The following is an 11,464-nucleotide window of genomic DNA, read 5'->3' as shown; positions in this document are numbered from 1 at the left end:
ATCCACACGGGTAACATAGGGCAGGCAGGAACACACACAGAGCACATAGTATCAGTGGTGTATAAAGTACCTGAAAGCCATACTCAAGTAAAAGTACAGATATCTTACCAGAAAATGACTTTGGTAGAAACCGTTTAGAACGTTTAGAATATTACTTGAGTAAAAGTCTTAAAGTATGTGATATTTATTGTACTTAAGTATTTTTTTAATCTATATACAGTATATATAATGTTCATACACAGCTTGAGTAGCAAGATTGTGTTCAGTTTTAACTTTTTCTTCCATTTTGTATTTTTGGGTAAGAATAAGAAGCACTTCATCCGGTACTTAGTGTCTTTCAGTGTCTTTCATTCCAACATAAGAAAACATTTCTGGAATCTGCATCTGAAGTGGCATTTAGATGTATTTACACAGTTTAATGTAGCTCAGAGGGGACATGGATGCATTTAAACTGCAGTTACAGATGCATAAATAGGCCTAATGTTTTGTTTGTAACATAAAATGTTGAATACTGATATCTGAAATAATTTAAAACAGGAAAAAAGTCGAAATGTGAAATTAAAACCACCAGTAGGTGACAGCAAGTGACTGTTAATGAGTGAGTCATTGAGATTCAACCCATTCATTCAAACGGCTGATTCATTCAGAAACAAAGCATTTGACTGTGTTAATGAGTGAATCATTTATTCAACCGATTCGTTCAAAAAGCTGATTCATTCAATAAGTAAACACCGTCCATTGCTCAGAGACACAAAACAGTGCTGGGATCTTTGTTTGGAACTGTTTTTGTTGGTAAAATTGAGCAAAAACAAGCAATATTATGTCTAAAAGTCACTTATTGCTTTACTGAACTTGTATAAAATGATTATTAAATGTGTTCATGCTGATGTCTGCAAAAAAACGGTACTCTTTGTGTGATATCGATTAAGTTAACTATATTAAATTATGTAAATTACACCACTGTCTACAACAATAAATCTGTTTCACTATAAATACTTTTTAGCTACTATAACTTAAGTTTTTGGGAAAAACAGTTATTATATATCTGAAATGGTTGCAGTCACCACATAATTAATATCTGTATTGTCAAAAATGTACAGTAGTAAAAAGGGATTTCAAATCAATGGATTTATTAAATACAAAATAGAAAACATACAATTCAGGTTAATAATCAAATTAACATAAAAATAAAAAAAATACCAAATTATTACTTTGACCTCTGCTGAAAATATGTTTTGATGTGCTAAAGTATTCATTGAAGCTCAATCTTCCCCCGAAGTCTCTCAACTAGTCAGCAGACGGTGGTAGCGCTCTTTTCGTCCACCCGCTCTGTCTATTGAATTCTGCAACCACACCTTTATCTCACGCTCAACTTCAGAATCAGGAGGACTTGGCTGAAAGGGGCATTTTCAAACAGCCTCTGAAAAGCAAATCGACCTATATCAGGGATCCTCAAATCTGGCTCATTAAAACTGTCACCGTCCAGTATACGGGGATGCCTAGGTTTACTTCACTATATTACAATTCAACCCTCTACGCACACCTTGGCAATATAATCGCCATTGGCTAGTAAATTTTTTTGTTTACTCGCCAGCCTGATATACTATTTTACACACACACACACACACACACACACACGTTTACTTAGCTATCTAAATGGGGACATTACATAGACTTCTATTGTTTTTATATACAGATAGTTATACACTTTTTAACCTAAACCCACCCCTACCCCTCACAGAAAACTTTCTGCATTTTTACCATTTCAAAAGTAAAAAAAAACTTTGTTTACTTTATTAGCAGTTTTACAAATGAGGTTTTTGCCGATTTTGTCAGGCTTTGCTCACTTATGGGTACAAATTTGTCCCCAAAATATGGTTAAAACATGTTGTGTTTCCATGTTTTATGGCGACATTCTATAGGCGTAATGGTTTTTATACTGTACAAACTGTATGTGCTATTGCCCTACATCAACCCTACCCCTAAACCTACCCCTTACAGGAAACTTTGTGCATTTTTACTTTCTCAAAAGTACGTCAAATACAGGTGCGCTGCGTGGTACATACTGCGCATCCATTGAGTACGTGACATGATCCATTGAGCGCATCCAAATGGTACAGATCGCTTGACGGAGAGCGAAACTCTCAAGCGCTCAGTCAGCGTGTTTATGAGTGAAAATCTGTGTTGAACGCCTCTCACACACATACTGGCGTGTAAAATCTAAGAATTTATTAGCCAATGGCTAATGTTAAACATTATTTAGTCGCCCAGAGTAAGATTTAGTCGCATATGCGAGTGGTTTACTCGCAATGTAGAGGGTTGCAATTAAATCCTAATGTAATCATGACAAACTATATATCATTGGAAAGGTCTATAAGACTCCTAAATAGATTTTTTTTTGTTACAAATTATATTAGGAACAGTAATAGATTAATTTATGACAAGAGTACACCAAGAGTCTATGACAAATCTACATCATAACAGGAGTTTTGACCTTTGTCACAAAAAGTCTTTAATTCGTTGCCTTTTTCCCTATCACATGTTTTAGTAATCATCATAAGTTATATACTATTTGAAAGCTTAAAATCTCAAAATGCATCCTATGAAAACCATTTTGAAATCGGACATTGCGTTACCATAGAAATGGCACTTCAAAATCTTGTAGCGGTCTCCTCCCCCTTAGAGGGAGTGTCATATTACAACATGTATTACGGTCTTTTAAGATCAAAACTTTTTATAAACTTGACAAAATACATATTGTTGGAAAGGTGTGAGTCTCAAGATTCCATATTTGGTGGTTATTTTGTGATAGAAATTGATAGATTTGTGACAGAAATGCATCAAATAAAAATCAATGGAGTTTGGGTGGCACCCGGTGGCTTTTTTTTTGTATAACACCTAAACAAAATTGCATATGAACCAAATTTTTTTATTAAACTTAATATTCTAGTTTTCATGACTTAAAATGTATTATGTAAAAGCGGTTGAACCCCTGATGTCACATGGATTATTTTACCGATCTCCTTGCTACGTTTCTGAACGTTGATCGTGTTACTTACATTGCTGTCTATGGGAGAGTCAGAGAGCTCACTGAATGCATCAAAAATATCTTAATTTGTGTTCTGAAGATGAACGGAGATCTTACGGGTTTGGAACAACATGAGGGTGAGTAATTAATGACAAAATTTTCATTTTGGGGTGGAGTAACCCTTTAAGTAAGACTAACTACTGGAGTCAGGATTTGAACCTGCCATTGGAAGAGGGTGAGGAAAGAAAGTGGGGAAAAAAAGGTGTCATATCACTAGATATTAACAGACTGTGAAACAGGCAACTTTTTTCAACACCTTCTCTTTAGTAGTGTACAGTGGCTTTGCATTGGTCAGGGGCCAGTTGCATAAACGTAGCCTATATGTTAAGATTTTATTTTAGAGTCAATGTTAATGTCTTAAGAACTTGTCTTGTCTTTGGATAAAAGCATCTGCTAAATGACTAAATGTAAATGTAAATGTCTTATCAGCTAGCCGTTACAGTAGCAAAGAAGTAATCAGTCTTACTTTTCAAGTTCAAATAGACCAATATACATTTTTATGCAACCAATTAAAGTTATGACTATTCTTAAAGGTGCAGTGTGTAAATTTTAGAGGCATCTAGTGGTGTGGTTGCGAATTGCAATAAATGCTCACCCCTCCCTTTCGAAGCACATAGAGAAGATATGGTGGCCGACACATGACAAAGATGTCGTTGTCTGAGACAGCAGAGAGTAACCAGTCAAGCAATGTTTCATTACAAAGGTAAATTAAGAAATTATATTTACTTAATTATTAAGTAAACTGATATGTTATTGCGAATATTACTTGTTCATCATTGTGTTAGTGTTTTATTCGCTGACTTTAGCTAGCTTTTTTGCATGCTAGTTAGAACAAGGTAAGAGTAGTGAAGCAGCTAGCTAATGGTAAATAGCTACACTGTTCAATGCATTTAGTCTGACAGCGAGTTCCAGCGAGTGCTTAGTAGGCGTTTTTCTCCCCGTTTGCAAAGTCAGGAACAACCAAACAACCAGAGTATGTACCGCAGGTATGGCCTCTGCTTCTAATAAACCAGACAACTACTACTACTACTTCGTCTTCTTCTTTGTGCATATTCAACGTAGTGACAATGCAAGCTGCCTCTAAAAACACCAATGAATAAGAAGAACATAATGGCGAAACACGCTCTGTAGAGCATTTTGTCCATTTAGGGCTACTGTAGAAACATGGCGTTGCAAAATGGCGACTTCCATGTAAGGGGACCTGCATTGTATGTAGATAGAAATTGCTTATTCTAAGGTAATAAAAACATAACGATTCTTATTTAAGGTCTTTATACAGCACTGAAAACATATTTATGTATATTATATTGCACTTCTGTAAATATATCTGCCTAAATATTACACACTGGACCTTTAAAGGAAAAAATAGATGACTAACTTGTAAGAAATTGTGCAAACTGCCACAGAGTGCAGTAATATAATTCATAAGGTGTAATTGTCAGTGGTGGAAAGAGTACTTAAAATTTGTACTTAAAGGGTTAGTTCACCCAAAAATAAAAATTAGGCTGTGTTTTACTCACCCCCGATGCATCCTAGGTGTATATGACTTCTCCACCTCTTGCTCATAGCAGATTCACGGTTGGATAGGAGCGGTTAAGAATATCTGCTTGTTAAGTCTGACATCACGCTTCACCACTTCTGGGTCCTAAAGCTCTGCCAGATGCCCCCCAAAAAACAACAAACTGTGCTAATATACACCCACAAAGTCATGTAATACTGAAAAATTATAACCCTAACCTGAAATCCCAGATAGCCTGACAGTGATTCAGCTAAAATATTAGTGTCTGAGACACTGTGAGCACGGAGACTGTAGTGTGCACAGCAATTTTTTTAAATGCTTAGCTTAAATATGTATTATTAATTAAATAATGCTCATAAATGGCTGTTGAGATAGTATTCTCAAGTGAAATAAGTAGAGGCATGGACCCGGAAACGGCAGTCCTGACGTCATGAATTAACAAGAGGATTCTCCCGAAGCCGTCAAATTGACATCATCAGAGCGAGAACGCCATTTCAGAGCGGAAGCCAATTTTCAGATTTTTCTTAAAGATTATGACGGCAGACAATTTTTTTTCAGTGTATTGACTTGCACGGTTTAATTGTTCACAAGACTAGTAATGTGCACTAAAAAGTAAGTAGGGTCATTTTTGATTTCTTGACGACTAGCTGGCAAAACCACCATACTGTATACTGCCATATAGATATTTTTAATATTTTTTTTTGTCCATCCATATTTTTCAAGGCAATCATTATTTCAAGCTTTGAAATTGGTTTAATCCTTCAGATATCAGGGCTTTTATTGGTCCCTTCACGATCGGATATCTTTATTGGCTACTGAAGTGCCGTCAAAGGTTTGAATATCAATTCAAATTGTGGGCATACTCAGTAACGAACTATGATTTAAAAGTAACGAAGTAGATTATTTTGCTTAATTTGTACTTAAGTACAAGTAAAAGCACAGCTTTAAAAATATACTCAAAAAAGTACAAGTACCCGAAAACGACTTAATTACAGTAACGTGAGTAGTTGTAATTCGTTACCTCCACCACTGGTAATTTTGTCTCTGTTAAACTGTGATTATTGAGAGAAAGATCTGTTTAGGTTCTAAGTCAGTGGTTCTCAACCAGGGGGGCACAGGATTTTATAAAATTATTTAAATACATTATTAATATATTGAAATAATTTAACTGTAATCTAAATTAAATGCTAAACCAAATAAAATGAAAATCAAGTAAACTGAAAGATTTATTTTTAAATAATAAATATATCGGTACAGAGGAAGGTGGCAAGACACTAGAGAACTTTATCCAAGCACTAGCAATGTGGAACATCTTAAAGGGGTCCTATTATGCTCTTTTACAATGTCTTGAATTTGTTTTGGGGGTGTACTAGAATATGCTCTCATGCTTGGTGGTTCGAAAAAACTATTCATTTATTTTTACATAATTTTTACATAATTTACATTATTACAATACCTTTCTCCCCATCCACTCAGCCAGTTTCTGGATTATGCTTTGTTGACTGTTGGCTCTCTATTCACTGTGGGTGTCGCGGAGGAGGAACGCAACATCGCGTCCGCGCCGGTAATGGCGACTGTGAGATTTTGTCAGCCACAAGTTCAGGGACATTCAAGTGTACTGATCGCTACTCCGGTGATTCAACCCGTTCGTGAAATGGTGGCTACACCAGAGCACGCTCACATAATGGCGGCGACAGCGGAGACTGTTCACAAAATGGCTGCGACTAGAACGCTCCGTCATGTTACTGCTGCCCTTCATGAGTCAAGTCAAGTTATCGCTGATCATTCTGAGTCAAATCAAGTCATCACTGATCGTCATGAGGAAAGTCAAGTCACAGTTGATCTTCATGAGTCAAGACAAGTCATAGTTGATCTTCGTAAGTCAAGTCAAGTCACGGTTGATCATCATGAGTCAAGTCAAGTCATCGCTGATCATTCTGAGTCAAGTCAAATCATCACTGATCGTCATGAGGCAAGTAAAATCACAGTTGATCTTCATGAGTCAAGTCAAGTCATAGTTGATCTTCGTAAGTCAAGTCAAGTCACGGTTGAGCGTCAGGAGTCAAGTCAAGTCACAGCTGCTCCTCATAAGTCCAGTCACGTCTCACCTGATCTTCCAGAGCCTCATCACGCCACAGCTGATCTTCCAGAGTCTTGTCATGTCTCAACTGATCTGCCAGAGCTTCGTCACACCGCAACTGATCATCCAGAGTCACGTCACGTCTCAGCTGATCTTCCAGAGTCACGTCACATCACAGCTGATCATCCAGAGTCACGTCACATTGCAGCTGATCTTCCAGAGTCACGTCACATCACAGCTGATCATCCAGAGTAACATCACATTGCAGCTGATCATCCAGAGTCACGTCACATCACAGCTGATCATCCAGAGTAACATCACATTGCAGCTGATCATCCAGAGTCACGTCACATCACAGCTGATCATCCTGAGTCACGTCACATCGCAGCTGATCATCCAGAGTCACGTCACATCGCAACTGATCATCCAGAGTCACGTCACATCACAGCTGATCATCCTGAATCACATCACATCACAGCTGATCATCCTGAATCACATCACATCACAGCTGGTCACCCAGAATCTGGTTACTTCATGTCTGCTGCACCCAAAAGTCCGAGGTCAGTTGGTCTGTACTCCCGACTGGTATGTAGCGTGGAGGATCCACCGCTGGTGTCAGATGCTCTGGATCAGCCGATGAGGCCATCTCTGAACTCTCGTCCTGTTCTGAATCAGTCATGGAGGCTGACTGTGAACTGTATGTTCGTCTAAGGGCTGCTAATGAATTTGTTTCTGAATTATCTGTCTGTCCATTCATTTCATGGCGGCGCCCACTAAGATGTCTCCAGAGGTGGCGGCTGACGCTGCAGAACTTCCCGAAGTAGTGGTGTTCGCTGCTGTGGTCCTTGAGGCGATGGCGCCTGCCGCAGCTTCACCAGAGGTGGCAGCACATGCTGCAGAACATTCTGAGGCGGAGGCACTCGCTTCAGCTCCTTGCACGCTCAGCCCTGTCTGTCACAGCCCAAGAACCCACCTCTGTACTCTTAACCCTGCCTGCCATGAGCCCAGAAACTAAGAACGCACACCATGTCTGAACTGTTAACCCTGTCACTGCCAATCCAGTTCCTGGCCTGTCTATCAAGCTCAAGGAGACTGTTAAAGAACTATCTGCATGTCCTGTTCCGGCCCTTGAGACCGTAAATGCACTGTCTTGTCTCCTGTGTTTCAGTTTTCTCTAGACTCCAGTTCCTGCCATGGGTTCCTGATCACTCTGGCCCGCCGTGGTGGTCTTCTGCTTCGTCTGCTCCGCCGTGGTGGTCTTCTGTCTGGTTATGGTGGGCTTCTGCTCCATCTGCTCCGCCGTGGTGGTCTTCTGTCTGGTTCTGGTGGTCTTATGCTCCGCCCTTGTGGGCTTCTGCTCCGTCTGCTCTGCTGTGGAGGTCTGATTATCCCTCTAGTCTCGCCCTGTTGGATTACCGTCGACTGACCCTCGCTTGTTTACTGGACTGCTCTTGCCTTGTCTTCTACATACCAGTTTGCCATTGTCTGACCCATGCCTGTTTCTGACCACGTCTTCTAAATAAAGCTTGCAAATGGATCCACACGTCTCACGTCTCTTTCGTCCCGTAACAGTAACATACATATTTACATAATTATTCAGGTGCATGTGTAATAACTTGCGAAAACTTGGGGCTACAGCAGCACTTCTTCTTCCTCGTGAGATGGTCCTCACTGCAGAACACAAGATCCAGATCCAACTCCTTCCACCTTACATATACCTAAACCTACCTGTCTCCACCCCCTGATCCCTAAACCCACCCATCTCCACCCCTAAACCTACCATCTCCACCCCCTAGGTGTGGATCCAACCCCGCCCCCTGGATCTTCGAAATAGGAATCAAAATCTTCCTTTGGAGTGGAAAATTTTTATGCCCAAACATACACACTACACACTGACTGAAATTCAAAAAGTGAAAAAGCATAATAGGACCCCTTTAAGAATGATCCAGTAAAAGTACAACTAACGATTTTAAATTAAGAAGATATATGGGGTGATGCATCAGTTTGTTAATGCCTATACCACCTGTGACCATCAAACCAATTTGCCAGAAAATGGCTAAAAGAATCAAAACAATACATACCAATATTGATGCTGATGCAGGGGACTGTAGCAACTACCATACAATACCTTTCATTTTTCACACAAGCAAAATCCTTGTAAACATTATTCAGCAGCGCCTACATTCAACCACACAGCAAATGTCTGCGGTGGATCACTGAAAAAAAAATGTAATGTAACAGAAAAGCATTTACATATGCTTGGATGTGAAAGCTGGACTGTGAAAAAAAAATGTATTTAAGGAAGATTGATGCCTTTGAGTTGTGGTGTTGGAAAAGGCTTTGAAGGATACCATGGACAGTGAGGGTTACCAACAGAGAGGTATTGGAGCGCATCAAACCAGAGATGTCACTTGAGGGAAAAATTACCAAACTGTGGCTCATCTACTTTGGCTGCGTGATGTGAACAGCTTCATTAGAAAATGCAATAATGCTCGGTGCAGTTAGCAGAACTAAGAAAAAGAGGCCACCAAAAACACGTTTGACACCATCAAATTTGACACTGGCCTAGGCATAGAACAGCCGAAAAAGAAAACAGAAATGGCCCACAGAATCATCAAGGGCTGGACATAACTGAATCATCATCATCATCATCATCATCATCATACTTTATGTATAGATTTACCGCAGAAATACTGAAAAGTGTGTTGGACAAGGTGCCTTTGACTCAAAAAGGTTGGGAAAAAATGTTCTAAGTCAGGGTTTCCCAAAGTGGGGACCGCAAACCCCTGGTGGTTCGTGAGGGAATTGCAGGGGCTTCGTGAGTTGGTACACGCAGGGTTTGAAATTAACACCCGCCAACCCACCTTTTATTTTTCGTAAGTTATGTTCACTCATTAATTTCTTGGGGAAGTTTATGCAAGCCAAATCTGCACATGTTTAGCGCAAATACTGAACTCATGAGACATCATGACATTATCGAGTATTTTGCAAAAACCAAACAAAATCCACCTACAGAGTGCACACATACGCGATGTGATGAAGTCTGGTTAGACGTGCGTTCTTGCATTACATGATTCAGTCTATTAATATGCATTAAGAATGATCACATAGTTCAACATAAGGGGGCAGAAAATGTATATAGTTATATCAATTCATATAGTTAACCAATATCACATGAAGAGTGCTGTTTTTTCTTTAAAAATCAGCACGGTTACAAATGTGATATTGATTTTATGCAACAGTTCAATAAACAATAAGTCAATATCAAGAGACGTTTTTGCTCTATTTCGCCAACAAAAAACATTCCAAACACAGCCACAGCACTGTTTTGTGTCTCTGAGCAACATGATGGCGTTTCCTTCCTGAATGAATCAACCATTTAAAATGATTTGGTTCAATCGCAATGACTCACTTATTAACAGTGACTTGCTGCCACCTACTGGCGATTTTAATTTCACATTTAAAGTATCTTTTCATTTTGTAAATAATTTCAAATATCAGTATTCAACATTTCATGTTTAAAATATCAAAAAATTTTTAAGCATTTGTAACTGCAGGTTAAAGCATTCCATGTCCTTCTGAGCTGAATTAACATGTGTAAATACATCTAAATGCAACTTCTGCAAAGATTAATTTTCTTGATACTGATTTAATTTGTTCAGTAACAGCCTAAATTTATTATTATTATAATTGACTGATTAAATGTAAGAATTTTACCTCAAAATATGATGCACACTTTTAGGGGAAAAAATGACTTTATAAAGGTAAAAATCTATTTAAACTTATTGGAAAAGATTAATTTCTATCACTGCTGTGAACTGACCGCCACACAGAATATGAAGAATATCAAAAACTTTAGAAGTCAGCTGTCCCCGGTAGTCCTAAAGATATCAGCACAATAACACACTCAGCAATATATCGTATAATTATCTTTATCGATAAAATCCCAGAAAATATTTAGATTTTTTTTTTTCGTCAATATCGCACACCCCTAGTACTGACACAAAATTTGCAACGATCACTTTGTCATGTCCTGTGTAGACAGCCTCAAGCTGTTGGTTTATTTCCGTGTTTTATTATTATTTTTTTTTGGCTAGTAGAAGTTATGATTGGCCGGCGGTAACTAGTGTTGCTTTCGTCAACGAAAATTATGACTAAATATCGTCGTCAACGAACCTTTATCACGTGACGAAAACGAGACGAGACGAGACGAAAATGCTGGTCATGTGACGATGACTATAATTAAATGTATAATGCAATATCGTTGACGAATAAAAATTAGACTAAATGTGGTTTACAAAATAAAAACTATGCTAAAATGTCTCTTCATTTTCGTTGACCAAAACGAGACGAAACGAAATGTTATAACGTTATTTCGTCTCGTTTAGTCGCGTTATTATTATTATTTTGCAGTATTTCTGTTTCCTGTGTCTCGCTTCAGGGGCTGCATCAGGTCGCACTGCGCAGACGCAGGCGACACCACTTCCTCAAGCCCCACTCGCGGCATTATTTAGAACAGTGTTTCCCAACCGGGGTGCCGCATCTGTCGAGAGCAGGGGTGCCGTGTAAAAAATCATTTTTTAATATTTTTAAAATGCTAAAATGTTCAAAAAGCAGCTATTATATAATATCCATTTCTAATGTCGCCAATAATTAGAGATGCACCGAAATTCCGGCTGCCGAAAATGAGTTCACCGCTCAGGATTCACTTTCACGTGGTGTGACGCTCTGCGTATTATCCCGCTCTATGCGTGTGCGCTCCGCTCAGTCGCTCACG

General features: G+C 38.9%; 1 long non-coding RNA gene across 1 annotated transcript in view; it reads left to right on the top strand.

Moving 5' to 3' along the window:
- The first annotated feature begins 980 nt into the window (after positions 1–980).
- Positions 981–11,464, top strand: part of LOC107709745 (uncharacterized) — a 13,161-nt gene continuing 2,677 nt past the window's right edge. The window contains exons 1-2 of the long non-coding RNA XR_001636526.1: positions 981–1,102; positions 3,356–3,357. This is a non-coding gene — a long non-coding RNA (uncharacterized LOC107709745). The remainder of the gene's footprint in view (positions 1,103–3,355; positions 3,358–11,464) is intronic.

Source organism: Sinocyclocheilus rhinocerous, unplaced genomic scaffold, assembly GCF_001515625.1.
Source record: "Sinocyclocheilus rhinocerous isolate Xijiao unplaced genomic scaffold, SAMN03320098_v1.1 scaffold1559, whole genome shotgun sequence".
Lineage (NCBI taxonomy): Eukaryota > Metazoa > Chordata > Actinopteri > Cypriniformes > Cyprinidae > Sinocyclocheilus > Sinocyclocheilus rhinocerous.
Note: the sequence above shows the minus strand (reverse complement) of the source record. Positions and strands in the feature narration are given on the sequence as shown.